The sequence below is a fragment of the Teleopsis dalmanni genome, chromosome X, assembly GCF_002237135.1.
Source record: "Teleopsis dalmanni isolate 2A chromosome X, ASM223713v2, whole genome shotgun sequence".
Classification (NCBI taxonomy): domain Eukaryota; kingdom Metazoa; phylum Arthropoda; class Insecta; order Diptera; family Diopsidae; genus Teleopsis; species Teleopsis dalmanni.
The window spans coordinates 16,683,550-16,703,589 of NC_051848.1; the positions used below are offsets into that span (position 1 = coordinate 16,683,550).

General features: G+C 28.3%; 1 protein-coding gene across 1 annotated transcript in view; it reads left to right on the forward strand.

Annotated features, from left to right (window-relative positions):
• Positions 1 to 20,040, forward strand: part of LOC119688203 (protein bunched, class 2/F/G isoform) — a 245,966-nt gene that overhangs the window by 119,073 nt on the left and 106,853 nt on the right. The window lies entirely within an intron of this gene.

The following is a 20,040-nucleotide window of genomic DNA, read 5'->3' on the forward strand; positions in this document are numbered from 1 at the left end:
CCAATAAATCTAAATAAACAAATAAATTCTAAAGACGTTGGTTCCTGTTCGTTACCGAAAACTACAAAGCCAACTTAAAAGTTGTTGCACTCACCTATATACATGCACATGTACATATACACATATGGATACTTTGACTCATTCATTCGAGCAACATCCATCCATCTCTCCGCCAGTTAAAGCAACGGTTAGCAATTTTTTAATTACTATCAGCGGGGAACCGAAAAAATATCTGTCAACAAGTGCCTCAAATGTGCCGTAACCGAAAGTGGTTGCGATTTCTGAAATATCAAAAGATTTTCAAAAACAGTCAAGACATGAACACAAGCAAGCAATGAATGCAACACAACAGCAGCAGCAACAGCTATTCATTATTTCCATTATCCACATTATCATCACCATCATCACAATCTTCAGCAATATCAACCACAACATCATGGCACCATTAACATTATATCGTCATTATCATCGAGCAGAGCAGAGCAGCACTGCAGCATGTAATTCATCTTGAATTGAATTTCAACAGCAGAACGCCAACAATTACTGGTGTTGCCACATTTTCAGTATTTCTACTCATGCAAGTATCGCAATCTTTGCTTCCGAAAAGCTACAGTCAGCCAGGCAGTGAGGTAGTGAGGCAGCCACTCAGCTACTCAGCCACTTAGCCACTTTGCATGCGGTGGTGCAATATGAATGTGCCTGCGCGCTTGGATGCATTTGAGATGTCACACAAACTTTGCCAATTAATTTCCGACGTGCTAATCAAATGCTAGGCAGCAGCTAAATCTCAACTTTGGCTGTCGTTTTCTTTCCTTAGTCAAGTTATTTCCTTTCCTTAAATGCATTCACTCGGTTTCGTTTTGGTGTTCCGTGGGCTTGGGTTGGGGTTTGGGTTTGGATTTGGATTTGGATTTGGATTGGGGTTTGGTTTGATTTTAGTTGGATTTTGGTGTGTTTCGCTTTGATTTGATGATGATACGATTTTTATGAGAAAGGAAATTAATTTTTGAAATGCAAAAAACTATTTTTATAAAAATTTGAATATTTGCCAAATTTATTTCACCTTTATTTATTGTTAATGACGTGTTTGGCAAAATTACTGATTGCGCTAATTAATTACACCGAAAAAGAAACAAAGAAACAAAGAAATGAAGAAATAAATTAAATACTTAAAAATAAAATCGATTTAGAAAAAATATTATAAATTTTTCAAATAAATATTTAAAAAATGGATGACTTCTACTGCCAGTGAAATATCTCTTACGGCATTGAATAAATTTATTAGCATTTATTACTATACGAGTATGTATGATGCAGAAATTTATATAAAACATCAGAACTTAATTTAACTAAGATTTTTAAAATTGTACCAAAGAATCTAAAAATACAAATAATATCATCACATACAAATCGTTTTTTACAACAAATCGTTTTTTATTTGAGGTTGAATTTATAATAAATATGCAATTGTTTCTTAAATGATTAATCTGAGAGCCTTAAACTATATAGTACTGTCTCTCTTTTCAGTATGTGTGAAACATAGAATAGTTCATAGAATACAAAAATATTTCTTCATAATCTAGGTTACAGGACACATTCAAATGGTTCACTTCTAAATAGATAATACTTTGTTAAATATTTAATTATTTTTTAGCGTTTCTTAACCCAGTTCCCTCTTTTTCCAGTCACAATTTCCGTTCCTTTATTAAAGAATTTCGTTACTTTATCTTTATATCCATATCAACTCTATCTATATCTATAAGACTGATACAATTTTTACAAAAACAATTCCCCTTTAGAGTCAGTTTTACGAAAATAGCAGGAATACTCCATCCAGATATCGAAATAAATAATAATCTAATGATACAATATCTTAACTATACTATAAGGAATCAAAACTTTTAATCTATATCTAATTATCGTTAGGTTATAAAAGATGTGTACTCTCAATCATTGTCATTATAAAAATACAACACCCTTGCCTTGACAAAAACTGATTTTTTTTTCTTTAATACTTACTTTAACCCTAATAACTGGAAGGAGAGGAAATTCGAATCAATAGCTTGGCCAGGCCGTAGTAGCACACGTATTATATAGTAAAATAGCATATGAAAGATAATCGTGATTAAATAGCAATAATTTAATATATTGTTTTCTTGTATCGTACGACGAGTTCTCTGGGATATATTTTAATACTTTAATTTCTGTATGTATTATCAAGAAGTTTTAAACATATATATTCTTGTATATACTATACATGTATTTATATATATTTATATACTTTTATTTTATTTGCATATGTTATTTTTTATATAATTTTATTTATTTTTTTTTTATGTAGTTAATTTTTATTTAATTTGTTTTTTTTTTATAGTTAATGTTTTATATAATTTTATTTTTTTTTTAATGTTAATTTTTATATAATTTAATTTTTTGTTTTTTTAAAGTTAATTTTTAAATACCATTATTTTTGTTTATATAGTTTATTTAAATATAATTTCATTTTTGTTTTTATAGTTAATTTTTATACAATATTATTTTTTTTATAGTTAATTTAAACACATAGCGACATATTTTGAATGAATCTCGTCTATTATTTAAACAGTAATATATTAAAAGGTTTACTAAAAAATTGAAATTAATTTATAAACTTGAATATGATGCTTTTATCAGTTAGTTTCTAAAAATTTTTAATGTAGATTGTATATGTTGTCTTGACAAAAGAAAATATCAATCTATTATATGTATTCTTATAATATTTATGTAATAACGTTGTGTTGGAGTATATTTGAATTTTTTTTAATAATATTTATTTTTCAATTTAATTGAATTAAAATTTTTAGTATTTTGTTTAATTTAATTTAAGTTAATTTTTTATTATTTTTGTAAATTTTTATTGATTTTATTTAATATAACTTAATTTTGTATTGAACTATTTAATGAGTAATCAAAATAAATTACGTATTTTGTCTATGAGTTTTTCTAAATTTATTTTTTATTTTTTCTTTAATTTTATATTCTTTCTTTAATTTTATATTCTTTGAATTAGATACATTTTTCTAGTCATCTGTAGTGCCATTTTATTAATCATATATTTTTTATTATTTCTTTTCTCTTTTTAGGTAAGCAAACATTTCAAAATCTTACATAAATCAAATCGAAAGCATTTGTAGTGCGTAAGTTAATTAAAAAAAAAATACAACTTAATTATAAATATTATTTTTATTTGGTTTCAATATTATTAAATCATATGCATTAAAAAAATTTATATGAAATAATATTGTATAATCTTAGTTTAGTGTTACTGAAAAAATGGAAAAAGCATTAAATGATTTTTTTAATGAGATACTTACTATTAGAAATTATTCAAGTAATTCTTAAATTTTTCTTTTTACATATTAATTATACATATACGTATTAATACGTATGTCAATTAAAGATAAAGCGATTTATTTTAATCAATATTTTTATACTATGAAATATTTAAAACATTTTTTTAAAACGTCCTATTCATATTATTACAAATAAGTCAAATGATCAGATCGATTAGTTGCATAATATTTTATCGGTTATTAATTTTTAATAATTTTAAACATAGTCATATATTTACAGCTTCTAAAATTATATCATTTAATTTGCCATATTGCAATTGTTTAATTTTCGATTATTGTTATATTTATAATTTTCATTTTGGTTTTATTGGACTATTTTTATGAAACCGCCAAATTTAATATTTCGTCAATCATTGTTTAAAATAGTCGTCGATCAAGTATAAACATTTCCCTATAACTTCTTAAGAAAATAAAGCGCTTGTCTTGCAAAATATATAACAACAATAGAAGTAAACATTCGATTGTTCTTATGAGGACGCTAGTTCTTATCAGTAGTCCAAAATGATATATACAATGTGTATAGGGACATTATACCCCAATCGCTCATAAGCAACTTATGTTAAAAGCATCAAGAGAATAGCTCAGTTGCTGAAAAAAAAATCTTTACCAAAAAAAATCTGAACTTCTCACTTATTCAGAATCTCAAACAACTGCTTGGTGATCGATTGATGATCGTCACTATAACCCTTGGCCAATAACTCTCATTATTGGTAAGCTATGCAAAATAAAAATATAAAAATATGTGATATAATAATAACAGCAAAATATATTTTCTTAACAATTAGTTTATTTCCAATAGAGGTTAGCGGAAAAACGACAACGACAAAATGAATCACAGAACTAAGTCAATAATTTAAAATGGAATTGAACTTGCTGTTAGACATCAAGTCAACCCACTACTGTACCCGTGAATGTACCTTCACCGGTACATTCTATCGTCATGTTTTATGCATCATTTAAATGCGTCCAATACCAATTATGATGTTGCCTTCGGTTGATGGATTCGTTATCCTTGCATAAGCGAACATGATATGTACTCAAGTGCTCAAGTCAAGTGGAAATATGTTTCTCTTACACAAATATGACTTTTTCGTTTACTATAATTTATATTTTTTTTTTGTTTGTGTTTTTTTGCTCGCAGCAGAAAGAAGAAATTAATCTATTAATTACTTTCACCTTCTAGACAAAATGTATTTTCTTTATTGTTTCTCAACATTAATTCGCAATTTTCTTATATTTTGTTTTATTTTATTTTATTTATATCCATCAAGTCATGAAAATTGCTTAATAAATATTGAAATACTGTTCGGATAGTGCTCAGGTGAATTATATTAACGTTATTTAATCTATTGCTTAGTTGATTTGACAGGAGTATATTTCACGATGATTTATATTTGGAATAATATGAGTGTGGCAATTGTGTGTCGAGATAATTTCTTTCCGTCATATTCAAAGAAAAGTTATTACCAGTTTGAGTTAAAGTAGTATAAATAAATGTAAGGAATTCAACAAAAAAATTTATATCACTTTCTTCGTGTTATTAATTTTAATAGTATTAGAAATTATTGAAACAAAAATGTGTTTGTACATTAGTAATATGGAAGTTTAATTACTTACTTACTAAGTTTGTCAGCCCGATTAATTGCTTGCTGTCCCCAGTTGGTAGTACCGAGCGCCCCCAAATTGTTGGTCAGTTGGTCCTTTCACCGAAGATGCGGACGTTCTCTACCGTATTTTACACCTGCGGGTACCGAATCAAACACCTTTCTAGCCGAAGCACTTTCTTTTATTCGTACGACATTACCAAGCCAGCGAACCCGCTGAATTTTTATTCGCTTAACTATGTCAATGTCGTGGTATAGCTCATACAGCTCATCGTTCAATCTAATTCGATATTCGCCACCAACGCATAAGGGACCATAGATCTTCCAAAGAATTTTTCTCTCGAATGCTCCTAATGCCCTCTCATCACTGTTGGTAATTGTCCAAGCTTCTGCACCATACAGCAGAACATATGTAGGACATATGTACATATTTATTGAAACTTTTTTGGTTAATATTTTGCATAAAGAAAAAACTGCAAAGGACATACATAACCTACGGAGATAATGTACATTTAAAATTTGTTTAAAAAATATTAATTTAATGTAAACTATTATAGCTTAGCAGTTACTTAGCTAAATAGATTGCCATACAAGGCAACCGATGATTATCCTATATTTTGGTTAAAATTGAAAGTTAAATGGAGATGATTCCTTAGTCCAAGAAATGAAAAATATTGCAAGAAAAGTGATCTATTTTTAATTGAGGATAGTTTACGGATAGACTTTCTTTTCACTTTTGTTTTTTTTTTGTACAGTTAATTTAATGGTTGAAACGAAGAAACATCTTATGTTTTCATTGAATTTTTTTAAGTACATTAGTCGGATAAGATTAGTAAATTTTTGATATATTATAATTATAATAATCATTATATGGTTTTTTAAGCAAGTGCTGGGTCCAATTGTTTTATATTGCTTTTACAACAATTTATTACATTATATATTTAAATATTTATTTGGACTTAACTCACGCTGTTAATAATTTTTATGGCCGTTAAAAAAACTTAATTACCTCTTTTGGCATATTTGATATATAATTGGTTTTATTGCTATTAGAAAACATTGGAATGACTTTCTCTATAAAACAATCTAATCTGTGGAACAACAATTTGTACCGTGCCGCCATATCACGTCAGTTTCCTAATCTTCAGAAAGAAACAGAAAAAACGAAATAAATTACAGAAATCAAACAGCAAAACAACAGAAATTTAAGTGAATTTGTTTTTAACAAAACATTTTGTATTTAATTGCCGTAATTTGTCATAAAAATTATGAGTCAATATTTAAAATAGATTTCGTGTGGGCGTGTCATTTCATTTCATATATTTTTTCACATTATTCAGTTTTTTTTTTTTTTTGTTTTTTTTTTTTTTTTTTGAAATGAAACTTACAGAATGGCGAAATTTTAACTCACATTTATAATGTCAAGTTGACATACAAGCCAAAAAATATCTCAAAAATATATAATTTTAGTTTCAGTTTTGAAATTCATAAAGCGTAAACATTTCAATTTAAGGAAAGCAAAATTTAAAAAAAAAAAAAAAAAAATTAATTCAACAAATACAGTTTACCTAAATCACGTATACGTCCAGGTGTGCAAAATTTATTTTGTCTTATAATTTTAGTTAGAAAACCATAAGCATTTTCTGAACTGAAAGCAAGAACAGAACAAGTACCAAAAATTAAAAAGTAATTATTTTAGTCTTCAAAATGTTTGTTTGTAAATAAAACTTTTTCATCTCGAAAATATTTTATTTCTTTGAATTGGCTATGTTTTTTAAATATATCTAGTCTGTTTCTTCGCAGAAACTAATAGAAGAATCAGTTTGAAGAAAAAAAATTCAGTTTTTATATGCAAGCAATTAAACACTTTTATTTACTTTTTATCGCTTTTATATATAGATAAGTTAAACAACCTTTTTCTTAAGTTGGTCTTCTTAGACTCCCCTTTATTATTCTTTCTAATTCTTCATTCTAGTCAACGAAATTGTCGAAAATGATGATGCGAATCTCTTTATTCAGCCGAACTCAGTGAACAAAGCATTGTCTCGAAAACTGCAAACTTGCAGTTTATTCCGTCAGAATGCATTGTACCCGAGTTGTGCTTATGAGGTAGTCATATGATATATGTTGCACTGAGGTGCTATATATGACTATATATACATATATATTATCGAAAATCATAATCAATCAGGCTTGATTTGGTTTTAAATTAAGCGCAAAGAAAAAATTTTTTTTTTTTGGTCCAACAAGATAGGAAAGTATTTTTTTCTTTTATTAGCTTTTAGTTAATATTCAGATTAGATAATATGAATTTTCAAAATCTTATTCATGCTTTTCTAACATTCAGATTGCAGATACTTCTTTGTATTTTATATAAGTACAAACATTGGTGCAGTACCAATGCTACGCAAAGATGTCTTGACCCTACACTGACCAGTTTGCATTTTTAATCTATTGCTATTAATCTATTTTTTACTAAAAATTATTTTAAAACTACAAGATTTATAAATAGATCCTTTTTTTTTGTTCTTGATTCTTTAGTACTTCCTCAATACTCCTGCGCCTATACTAAAATGAGATTCGGACTCTTTCTTTTCATGGAAGAGTTCCTTCTCTGTTGATTTCATTGCCATTCGCATTCCTCTGGATCGTGCATGTTCATTAAACCGACTTGCTTTTAAGGTTTAATACCATTGTGCTTTTAACGCATGTGTCAGTATAATGAAACAATAAACGCCAACCTCAATTGGTAAGAACAGCCGAAGCTGTCCCTGTCCTTAAGCCCTGACCCACATGTTATCAGATTTAGACCTAAGGTCGGATACTGCAAGTAGACCTGAGTTACTACCATTTATACTCCAAACAGTATCAGGTGATTTCAGTCGTTCTGACGACAAGCATGCCTTTTCTTGGGAGTATCCCAACCCCCTTGCCCGTTATGGTGATAATAGAGAGTGTGATTGAGTTTTCAATTGTGACACACACAATTATTTGTCAAAAATTAACTAAAAGACAGAAATGTGATTATATTTATTTTATATAATTTTGCACTGTGACTAAATAAATAATATTACGTATACGTATCAATGTTAATTTTTTTCTGATTTTCATTTAGTTTTGTATTTTGTATAGAAAGTATTCAACATTTTAAAAGCTTTTGTGGAAGATACCGACACAATTTTTGCCGTTAGTTGGTAGCACTGAACTATGTTGACACGCGAGATATGAACTAGATCTATTACTTAAAATGTTTATATTGGCAACGTGAGCTTTGTGAGCAGTTACCTTACCACTTTAACTCTTCTACAGACACTACGATTAAAATCATTCTGTGCATTACACATGCTGTGTAACCAATAACTACAGTAACCAGTAGTATAGCAATGGACCGACTAATTGTCGTGAACATAATCTTAGCTTATATCAAGGCGTACTTAAAGACCATCTCTTAATCAGCCTAGGAAAAATGTATGGCGGCAGATTTGTATGGAACGGGATGGGTTCTTCTTTAAAGAGAGATGGGTGCTAATAATCTTCTTTGTTGGGATAATAATTTTTTGTGCTTTATATATATAATTCCTAATAGTTTTTCATTATTAGTTTTGCGGTTTCTATTGAGAAAAACTAAAAACATGTCAAGCTGTGTGTTATACAGTGACAAATTTACTGCAGTGCTGCATTGCACTTGTGGATGCGATTTCTGTTTTGCATTCATTTTTGCACCCACTTCGACTTAGGCGAATGCGTTATCTCTTAATTTATTTCCCGAAAAATGTGAAAATTATGTACGTAATCAGAAACGACACATTTGCAGACAAAGATATATGCTGATTTGTGGGTGGCAGGTGAAGGAATGCATTAGTAGATGCCGTAAATATAATCACCAAAATAGAATTAAATTTGCTAATTGTGTATGAAATTACACACTTTGTAATATTGATAAAATATTTTGTAAGTTGATTATGTTAATTATTCTTAGATAAAAATAAATTTAATATAATTTAAATATAGCAATCATTCGTAAGCACATTTGAAAAGTTACTGTCCGTCCAAATGTACTTAAAAGATTAACTCGACAATTTTATTTCTCTAAGTATACCATAACTTTTTTTTGTCACTATGAAACAGATTTTTTAGTAATCACTACTCTGTTTACGTAATAAAATTTCTAGACTTATTGTCTCATGCCCGATTTAGACATAAATCTCTTAACAAAGCAAATTTTATTTACTTGCACTGAGTTGAAGTGTTAATTCTTTGTTAAGCTTCAAGCCAAAATCGTTAAAAAAATAATTTTTATTAAAGACACATTATCAGAAGTAAACAAACCTATAAGCAAAGTGATTAGACAATGAGCCGTTGCGTTGCTGCACTTAGGTTAGCATTGGTGGTATGAGATAGCATTTTCTAGATATCTTCTATTAGGACTAAGGTGCTTCAGTTCATACTTCAGGCACTTATATTCACACAGAAACAAAAATAATTTTATTTTTGATTTTACCAATTAATGTTTGTTTAATATTATTAAATTTTTGTTTTTTTTTTTATTAGTACTTCAGACGTCAATTCACTTTTATAAGTTCTTCATGTTTTTATGTTGTACCTATATCTGTATTTATATTTATATATATTTACTTATTCTATCGTCTACATCAGACAACATAGGCGTCATGATTACTACTTAGCATTGCCGTTAGTACAAGCATACCGACTATAGGAACAATAGTCTCCATATGGAACTGTGTTTATTATTGAGATTAGATTATTTTGATAAAGTACTACCGTTCATATCGTTCAAGACCACAACTAATAATATCATGTGCTACATAATAGTTGAATAGTATTTCTATCGCATATTTAATAGAATGATGAATAATTAAATTTAAAAAAAGCATCATTAGTTCAGTTCGGTTGATATTAGAGAAAATCATTATTTTTATTATTATTTTTCTGATGTGTCTTAAGTTAATCTTATTTTTATTTTTGTACTAGTTCTTATTCCAATATATCTTCAGAGGTTTTAGTCTTTTGTTTCTTCAACTTTTGGTTTTACCTTTTTTCTTCATATTTTTTTCTTTTTATTTTTTTTTTTGCTCTATTTCTATATCAAGTATATACTTATATTTATACTTATACTTATACTTATACTTATACTTATACTTATTCTTATACTTATACTTATACTTATACTTATACTTATACTTATACTTATACTTATACTTATACTTATACTTATACTTATACTTATACTTATACTTATACTTATACTTATACTTATACTTATACTTATACTTATACTTATACTTATACTTATACTTATACTTATACTTATACTTATACTTATACTTATACTTATACTTATACTTATACTTATACTTATACTTATACTTATACTTATACTTATACTTATACTTATACTTATACTTATACTTATACTTATACTTATACTTATACGTATACGTATACTTATACTTATACTTATACTTATACTTATACTTATACTTATACTTATACTTATACTTATACTTATACTTATACTTATACTTATACTTATACTTATTCTTATACTTATACTTATACTTATACTTATACTTATACTTATACTTATAATCAGGGTATCATATTTAAGTCTTCTATAATAATACTGCTATTACAATATTATGTTTGTGTTCCATTGACAATTTTTATAGTATAGATCTGGGTTTGAATAATATGTGTTTATTTGTTTAACTGTCTGTCTTTTCTCCACACTTTGCTTTAGAACTGATATTCTACGTTCTTGTAAATAATGTTGAAAATCTGTTGAGTTAAATCGAGAATCTTGTGGATGGTGACATGTGCCCCATATAACAATAGAAAATCTCTATTTTATAATTGTGTGATCTTCCTTTTTCTCATTCTTTTTACATACTGTATATTTGTTGATACTTATATGTCCGTACATTTTTGGATTTGTGATAAATCGCTACTGTAACGTACCGCTCCTTTGCAGTCAGCAGCACCAACAGAAACTTTCAATATTGAAACATTAGTGTTTGTGTTAAATGTTAAACGTTAAACGGTTGGGAAGCGTGGCACGCACACATTAGTGATGTATTAAAATGCTTTTAGGAGAAGGTAAAAAAATTCGAATTGTATGAAATTCAAAAAATTTAATAAACAACCAAACAACCAAACAAAAAGTTTATAATTTTTACGCTCGCCGTAGTCGCGTCAACAACGTTTAAATCTGCGCTAAACAACCTGTACGAAGTGAACAAATACAATAAATTTTATTCCATTTTTCTCCTCATTTCAGTATTCAGTATTCAGTATTTTTTTATAATTTGGTGTTAATTTGTATTTCGTTTGTGTTTTCATCTTTTTATCATATTTTTGAGGTTTTTTATTTTATTTTTTGGGTTGTGATATTTTCTAATTTGATTCGTATTCAGTAAACAAAAATTTGTCGCCGGTACAAGTTTTATTTAATTTGGTTTGGATTTGGTTTGGTTTGGATACGCCAACGGCATATTGACGGATTACAACCTACAGCCGCTCTTCGACGGCCAGAAGGAATATTCACCGCGGCCAGTAGTAATTGTATCTACGATTAACGCTTGAGCGGCGTAGCAAAATTCGTTACTTTGTAGATACGTCAAAGAAAAAAACAAGCAGTGTGGTTTTTGTTAGTTACTTTATTATTATTATTATTATTTTTTTTTTCTATAAAAGATCGATTTTTTTTTTCATTTACAATTTAATTGTTTACTTTCTTCTCTGGCCGTGTGCACTGCTGCTCCGTTCGTTCAACCTACCAAACCCACAAAAACCGAAAAAAAAAAAAATTAAAAATCTTTCAATTAGAAAATAAAAAACAAGATTAAATAATAATAAAAATTTAAGTGTTGTGAAAATTGTTTATATAAAACTGAAAAAAATAGAATGAAGTACTATAGTGTATAATATGTAGAGCTGAAAATAATATATTGTAGAAACTGCTCTTATGGTGATAAACCGTCTGCCAAATAAATTAGTTTATGTCTTTGTGCTTTGCAGATATTTCGTAATCTTTTTGTGAATTATTTTTGTATATTTTCTGGTGTTTTGTATAAGTGTTGCGATTTTTTTTTTTTTTTTTTTTTTAAATAATATCAAAACAAAACAGTAACGTAAATATTAAAGAAAAGTTGAAAAAACATACAAATTTAGTAATTTTAAATATTTGTAGTGTTATTTTATACATTTTTTGAAAATTTTCCATAAAATTAATATCTATTTTAACCTTGTGCACACCTTAACATTATTCACGGCTTTTATTTTAAATATTTGCTGACAACAATACACACATATTTTACGCTACACTTTACAAGGGATGCACTCTAGGTTCATGTGTCTGTGAAGATTGTCAGAACAGGAGCAGAACAAAACCACTTTATTATACTCGTAGGTTAATTATTATTATTATTATTACTTTTTTTTAATAAAAATTCAATAGATATTCTTTCCAGGTCTTTTGAAAAGTAACCTCGTTTTAGTTTTTTTGAAAATAATACAGGGTTTTCTTGCAGAGGTTTCATTTCTGAGTGAATTATATGTTCACTATTTTAGACCTATATTTTTCTATTTATATATCTGACTGTAGTCGATTTCGTGACCTATAAAATTAATTAATTCTAGTATTTTCTTTTAATTTTTTGTTGAACAAATAAACCGATTTTTCCATTTGACGACAGCATTTCTAAAATTGACCATAATATAATGTATCACAAACTAACAAAAACGATTCTCCTCGAAATCTCCTTTTATTTTGATGAATATCACTTTGAAGTGCTCTCAATTGGTTTACCTTTTTTACTCTATGATCTTTCATGTCCAGTTGCTAGTAGCGTCTGGCCTTAAAATATATATAATTTCTTTCGCATTTGAGCAACAATTTGTGACTTGAATAAAACAGAGAAAATTGTTTTTTGTAAAAGCACTTGGAAATCATTTCAAAGCAATTTGTAATCACGTGATATGGAAAAATCAGATTTGATAAGTTTAATCTGTCAACGATTTTATGACTTGTTATTCGGCGATTTGTATCAATCAATGTATTTGTTTGGACATCAATATTACCCGAACGAAACATATTACATATTATAATAGCTTTAGCACAAGAGTTCTGTAAAAACACTTCGAATAATACGAATGTTACTTCTATTAACAAAAAAAAAGAAGTTTTGTTTAATGTATGTATTTGCATTAAAATAGAAAATAACCAATTGCGCTATAATAATAACACTTAATGCCACGAGTCCGATATGCAATAGATGAGTTTCGTAAAGACAGCTGTTTTGATATTTTATGTGTTAATTATATGGTTTTAATATTGAGATATAGATCTTAACAACCACTAAAGGCAAGTCGACGCATCAGACAATACAACACAAACACTTTATCAAAACCTTACCTTACCTTAATGATGACCAAAAGTGCTAGGTGACAGCACCAAGTCTGTAAAAATGACCAAAACTTGCTAATCTTCCAAGCTTATAAAAATATTACAATTTTTTTATAAATTCGATATAACTAAAAACATTATTAGCAAAAATAATAACCAGTAGAAAAACAATAGAAAATTGTTTTTGTTTTTAAAATTTTCCAACTTCACTTTACTCTCCTCAATTTAAGTATTCCATATAAATTCCGAACAAAATTGAATTTTTAAAATTCCTTATAAACCGTTTTTACTACTTTTGTCTGGTTTCTTGCAATTTTCAAAAAACTTTATCTTTAATTAACTTTAAAAAGGTAATAAAAAACGATAGTAATAAACTGAGTTGTTGAAATTTAAAGTCTATTTACTGATATGAAATAATCTTAAAATCCAATTATTTTTGTAAAAAATTTGAAAATAATAAACAGTATTCATTTATATTTTATTTATTTCCTTTTTGTAAATTATTTAAATAATTATAATTGATTTTGTTTAAAACAAGTAATATTTTAGTAAAAATGTTTGCTAACCAAATTTATTAAAAGTTAAATATGATGAACAAAATACAACAGAATTTTTTTTTAAAGAATTTAATTTTTTTTGCTGACCATTTAGTCCATATATCGATTGTTACCAAATTCCTATCACCAATGATTTTTGGAAATATTTTATTATTTTTTTTATCGTTATTTCTATATAACTTTAGTGACTGAGCAAGTACTGCGAGTTAAAGTTTACTCTGTGAAATTCGAAGCGAACAATCATTTTTTAGACATCTGACCCGACCCATTGTCTTACTTAACTCATAATATTCGTACTTAAGGTTTCAATTATTGTGCCATATCAAAACAAATGCATAAACTACAGCTATATATAATTGTATGATAACATTATCGATATTTTTACATGCTTTGTGAAGCTAATTTTTTGTGAATGTCTTGATTCTACGATCGTTTTAATGATTGTTAAGATTTTATGAGAAAAACCATTATAGAGTGAGGTATTATATTCGTAAATAGCTTTTATTTAATAAAAGCAATGATCTAATTTCATCATATGATTATTGTCTTATGTGTAATAAGAAATTCGCACTTACACATATATTTCACAGACACACTTAGTCATTCATACTGCCTGCCAGTTCGTAATTAATGCCAATTAAAGCTACTGAGTTACACCGAAAATCATAGGGTTTCATTTAATTTGTAGAGGAAAACAAATTAATTATTTAAAAATAAATAAAATAAATTAAAAACGAAGAAAGAAAATATGAACAAAAACGAAATTGCTTGTTTCAAAAATATCTTTTCTGTTTAGAGACATACGAATTGTTTGACAATGTTTTTACTTTAGCCGACATAAATTCAAATTATTCCATCTTCAAAAGATGTCAAAAATTATTTAGCGTAACAAATAGATAAACAACTAGCCAATAAGCTACTTACATACATACATAAATGATCATTTGTATAGCCATGGGATGAGAATTAAGAACGTCCCCTGCAAATGTGTCCGAAGTAATAATAAAGTACTTAAAATGGGGGTCATGAGATAATGGTCCTAAATGTATTGAATCGATGGCGCAAATATGGGTGGGCATGAGTACCTATGTCCAGATAGTCTTGTGCAGCAGTCCTATATTAAAGCAATAAGCTTTTTTATATATAATTATATATTTTTATATCAGTTTGAGGTCTTCAATTTTAATAAGAAAGAAATCTTTAAATATGTTTATAAATCAATTGGTAATATAAATTACAAGGAAACCTATTTCAATTTCAATTATTCAATTACGAAAAATTTTTAGGGTATCTCCCTGGCGCCCTGGCTACACTCATGTATATGAAGATAGCAAGTACATGGACTATTACTTTCATATATACAAATATACAGTTAATAATATTTTGTTATATACTTGTATCAGAATGAGTTGTTAAAAACAAAAAAGAAAATTATATTTGATTTCTATTTTTATTTCATTTTTGTTTAATTTATTTTTGTTTCTGCCAAAATTAATTAATAAAAATCAATCAAGTGCCATGCTAAGCTCGTCGAAAAGAAGGGTTCTAACTGAATAACTTGAAGTATTATTTTGATGCTCTAAGACCCTAAAAGTAATTGACGTTCAGTTAGGTAAAGAATTGTTCACTAAGACCCCGCTTTACAATTTGCGCTTCAGTTAACCCGTAATTCATTAATTTTTGGCACTTAAGGGTTACTTAAAATGCAAATAAATGATAAATGATCTTTAGTCTTTTAAAGACTAAGACTTAAGCAAAAGAGACGAACTATTAAGACTGCAGTTTGGCAAGATTTCTAAGTTGTAACACTAGTATAAAAAAAGCGCAGATTAGATGCAGAGTGAAACTTCCGCCTATTTTATCTATCCGCGCGTTGCAATCGAGACTAGTATCTTTTATTCGATTTTTATTGTTGATATGAAATGTGGGATCTAAATTGTCAGCAGCCTGAACTCGATGTCCAGGGTAGCCTAATAGATTTTATAGGTCACAGTGTATCATTGTATTTTCTAATTATTATAACAATAACAGTAAAAACCACTCTTTCAACAATTAATTTGTTATTTATTTCACAAAACAATCATAGCAATTCATATCAAATGGCAATAATGTCAATATTACATTCATGAAAAGGATTTTTTGATGAAAGGAACTATTATTTAAATTTTATACAATACCCAAAGCTTACAAATTATATTTTCTTATAAGGTGTCGCGCCAGAACCTTGAATATTTATACCAACGAATATAAGAACCAAGATGTGATAGGAACTGATATTATAATATTTTAGGGTTTTAGCTGAGAGAGTTTCGTCATGTGTTGTTGTTAAATGCTTACTGAAGATCACTTTTTACAAACACATTCTGTCCAATGTTTTCAATCACAAAAAGAAATGCCATTCAAATCCTGTACAAGTTTAGCTAATCAAACGGACTGATCTTCCTCAGATTCTCTAGTTGACACAGGTTTGTGTTGAGTAACAACATATTCATCTTCAAAGTTGTCCGAGTAGTTGTTTATTGATATTTTGCTCGGTTTATCAAAAATTTTATGTTATATATCTTATCGCAATAGTCACATTTGATTACAGAACACTTTGCCTTTATATTGTTTTGCTTGTTTTTTATGAATCATTGAAGACTAGAATCAATTTTTATATTATATATTACATACATATATTTCTGTCTTTATCCTTATATTTTTTTTTAAAGATTTTTTTCTTTGTTTCTTTGTTGTTTCAATAAATTATCCACAAATAATGTAAAAGACAATCCCATAGCTATACAATAAATAGAAATGATAAAAAACGTCTCCGTTTGGATGACAATCCAACCAAGCATATATAAAACCTTTATCGAGCAATTTTCGACTATACTAAATTGCCTAATTGGTAGTACTTGGTTGGATCGAACATTTAAATGATCGAATGTTGTGTTCAAACAGCTCGAAAATGTTGACGTGCTCGAACAGCTGATGTTCGAACATTTTTTTAGTGCCTCACTCAAGCACAAGTATACATATTTTGTTTATTATTTATTATTTTTGTTATCAGCAATAATGTTTGCACAATATCTGCATATTTATATGATAATGTAAACAAACTTCTGCTTTGTTTATAATTGATTTACTCACATTTCAGAACCCTAAATTACTCGATATTAATTGAGGCTTTCAAACAAGAAGAAATCAGTTGCAATGCTTTGAGAATCGAGAATCGAGAAAAAAAGTGATAGAAAAATAAAGTCATCATCATCAGTTTTCGCTTTAGCCAATTTCGTTCTCTTGAATGTCCACTGCTAAATTTGTATAATTTATTGAATTGTTATTGCGTTTGTCTCTAGATTTGTCTGTATCTGTCGTGTGAACGCTCCTTTCGGTACTCGTCGTCGTCGTCGTCGTCGTCGTCGTAGTCGTCGTCGTCGTCGTCGTAGTCGTCGTACAGATACTAATAATGACAATGTTCAGTCGTTGACGTTGACGTTTTCGACGTTGATTGCTGCTGCTTTTACGACGAATTCTCAAAATTGCCATTGAATAGCAAAATCGCTGCCTCCGATGCGATGCTTAACCCAGTGAACTATACCAAGACACCGAAATGCAAATGATACACACTCAGTTCCCAACAATTCCCAACCGGCGATGGTGGCGCCATTTCCGTAGCGACAAAGAAAATTTTTACAAAATCAAATGAAAAACGATTTTAATTATCAGCAAAGCAAAGCGAAGCAACAAAATCAATCTATAAAGTATGGAAAATTAATAAATTCAATTGAGTAGAACGAATGAAGGAATGAAATTCTAAAATTCTGAAATTCTAAAATTCTAAAATTTTTCTATACTTTATTTTATTACTAAACAGAGCTGAACTGAGCTGAACTGAGCTGAACTGAACTGAACTGATCTAAACTGAAGTGTTTGTAGTTATTTAATAAAAATTTGTGTTAATTTCTTGTTTACTTCTCGTTGAGAAATACGCGTGCGAATATCGAAGTGAAATATTTTACATTGTTTGCACTCAAAAGTATGGATAGATACTAAATATTCGAGTATTTATACTTGTTGATGTTTTACTTTTTTATAATACAGAAATATATATGTGTGTTGTTGTTGTGTATATATACCATATATTCATACAGAGCCGTTCTGCTCTTTAGAAAAGTTGTTGAGTTCTCTAAAGCATTTAGAAAACTATACTATAAATTGTTTGTTTCATTACAAGTTTTTATCATTAATTTTATACAATAATTTTTTCCATTTATTATATTATATTATATCATATTATGCATACATATTTATATATTGAATATATGCAAATAAAAAACACTCATACGACTCATACGACTCATACGTAATATTTCAAACGTGTTTAATAAATACAATAAAAAACTTTCTGAATCGAATTGCCGATACTTTTTTCATTGCTCGCCAAGAATGCTGCTTAGTTTGTGAATAAACTACGACGAAGCCACTTTATATGCGCGATAAAAGTATTTTACATTTTATTTTTTGAAATGCAATTATTTGTTGCTTTAATTGTCGTCGTTGCAATCTAAAGTGTGAATTTCATATCAATTTAATATTGTAGGGTGTGCACAAGTGTAAAGAGGTGTCTGACATAATATACAAGTTATAAACTGTTGCCTAATAGTTTGTACAGCAGCCGCCGCAGCCGCCGCCGCCGCCATACAAAGTTACGTAAATAAATATTATTTAATAATATTTTATAAAATAAATAGCACTGAATTATTTTAAACAAGAACAACAATAACAATAACAATAACAAAAATACAAATACAAATAAAAATAAAAATAAAACTACAAATACAAATACAAATATAAATTCATATACATATATACCTATATATATACCTATATATATATAAGATAAAAAGAATTTTCAATCGAAGTGAATTATGTTACCGCCCGCTGCATACGATGCTAGTTTCGCTGCACTAAATAAATCCATCACATCCACAACTCCTACTAGCACACTAACCGCTCCCGGTCACGCTCAAAGTTGCGTTACTAGTGCCAATTACTGGTCCAATATGATTAAGTATCCGCGCACAACCTCATCAAATTCATCAGGATTTTTTGAGGATGATGAATCGTTAAGTCTTTATCAGACACCGCCGCACTCTCCAGCAACTGGTAGTGTGCCACAGTATTTACAAAGGAACATTGTTCGCATGTTTAGCACTGAAGAGTAAGTTTCGTTTCTTAAAAATATTAACTAATTAATTAAAATTATGTATTATTTAATTTATGATAAACTTTAAAAATTAATATCTTTTCCCATAAGTTCACTGAGTGCAATTAATTCACTAAAAGTAAAAGTGACACTTTATCTCCCAGAAATATAGTCATAATTCATAAACTCTCAATATTCATTTCATCATCTCTCATTAAAAGCAATAAAATTATATACTAATTACTATATACATATCATGTTGATCGATCAATAAATTTGAGGAACGTCATCTATTCGTTAATGATAAAAGTAAGACTTCGACACCATTTCCTTTCTAAGAACATATGCGAAAAACTATTTGATTTGCGATTGTCGAAGTATTTTTAAAAAAGGAGAAAATTATCCAATCCATCGTGTAGTGACCAAATCCAATAAATAAAAAGTCTTCCAGACTATTAAAATACTGCTATGATAAATGTAGTGGTTTGTTTAAACAATACTTGTGAAGTACGCCTAAAAGCAGGAAAAAGAAACAATAATACATTTTCTCTGTGAATGCCCAGCTCTAGCATCCAGAAGATATAGGTTCTTAGGAAAATGCTTTTGTGATAGTTTATCAGACTGCTCAATGGTGAAGATGAAAGACCTATTAAATTACCTAAATTCAGTGGGATGGATTTAGTCTCTACTCTTCTATACTAGGGTTCTTGCGAGAATGTGGTAACAAAACGGCGAAAAATCGCTAATTGAGGTACATTTGAAGTTATCTTATGACCTGCCACTGCAACCAACCAACCAACCAACCAACGTCTAAAAGCTGCATCAACTATAATTGTCGCAAAAATATATAAAATCGTATTGGAAGATCAAG